Source organism: Trichechus manatus, unplaced genomic scaffold, assembly GCF_000243295.1.
Source record: "Trichechus manatus latirostris isolate Lorelei unplaced genomic scaffold, TriManLat1.0 scaffold00045, whole genome shotgun sequence".
NCBI classification, from domain to species: Eukaryota; Metazoa; Chordata; class Mammalia; order Sirenia; family Trichechidae; genus Trichechus; species Trichechus manatus.
This window is the reverse complement of record NW_004443981.1, coordinates 12,884,539-12,885,652: the sequence shown is the minus strand read 5'-3', so window position 1 is coordinate 12,885,652 and position 1,114 is coordinate 12,884,539. Positions and strand designations below refer to the sequence as shown.

Sequence of the window (1,114 nt, the reverse complement as noted above, 5' to 3'; positions counted from 1 at the left end):
GCCCTCTCTTCCTCCTCCTCCTCCTCTTCTTTATTTTGCTCCTTCTTCTAGGCTGTTTTTGTTTTGTTGCGAAAAGAAAAACAAAAAGAGAAAAGGCTCTCGATCTCAATTAGGAGAAAGAGGCCAAAAAAAAAAAAAAAAGCTGCTGTTGCTTGCCGCGGACTGACTGGTTTCCTTAAAAATATATTCTTTTCAAGGAAAAAAATCTCCTAGACTTCTTCAGACTGCTTGGCCGCTTGGCCTTCCAAATGTCTTCTTGAACTTCAGCCGGATTTTGCACCGGCTCCTTACACTTTCCTTCAGGGGCTGGTAGGTGGAGAGCGCACTTCTACCAGGAGGAGAAAAAAGAAAGAAAAAAAAAAAAACAAAGCAAAAAATAATAATAATGAAAGAAGAAAAAGAGAAGGAAAAAAAGCAAAGAAAACTTGGGGACTTGTCTCGTACCCCCTCACCCCGCCCCCTCAAAAACCCCAAAGCAATGTAAAACTGCCCCAATTCGGTGGTTTCTGGGCTTTCTGCGGGCTGCCTGGTTTTTTTTTTTGTTTTTTTTTTTGGTTTTTTTTTCTTGGAGACTGACCCTTCGGAGGCTCTGGGGGGACTCCAGGAGCGGCTCCTTCCCAGTTCACCTGGCAGGCTGGCGCCGGCCGGAGGAGCTGCCGGGTCCCCGCGAGCGCTCCCCAGCGCTCCCCTGGCGCCGCGGGCCCGGGGGGAGCGGGGCGGAGGGGCGGTTCGCCCAGTGCGCCTGGGTCGGTGCGGGCGCGGACTGGGAGCTATAGATTGCAACGTGAAGATGGCGGAGTCCGGGTTCTCTGGGAGCTCTCGGTCTCTCTATGGCTGGGGCTGCCTCTGTACAATGGGATAAAATTCAAGTTCAAGTGCGGACGTGACGTTTAATCTGCACTAGAGACAAAAAGACCCAGAGAGTCGGAGCACTGGGGGCGACTAGCGGTGGCTTTTTAACATTGTACCCTGCAAGAGAACAAGAAAGCACACACACACACACACACACACACACACACACACACAGAAAGACACTCGCGCGCGCGCGCACACACACACACATACATACACACTCGCCCGTGCGCACACCCGCGGCCCAGGCCGACCCCACGTG

At 52.1% G+C, this 1,114-nt stretch overlaps 1 long non-coding RNA gene across 1 annotated transcript; it reads right to left on the bottom strand.

The window, feature by feature from the left end:
• Positions 1–33: 33 nt before the first annotated feature.
• LOC111820625 (uncharacterized) lies at positions 34–830 on the bottom strand. Its single transcript, XR_002824154.1, has 2 exons — positions 578–830; positions 34–328 (listed from the first exon to the last, which is right to left on the bottom strand). It is a non-coding gene; the product is annotated as an uncharacterized LOC111820625 (long non-coding RNA).
• Between the last annotated feature and the right edge of the window lie 284 nt (positions 831–1,114).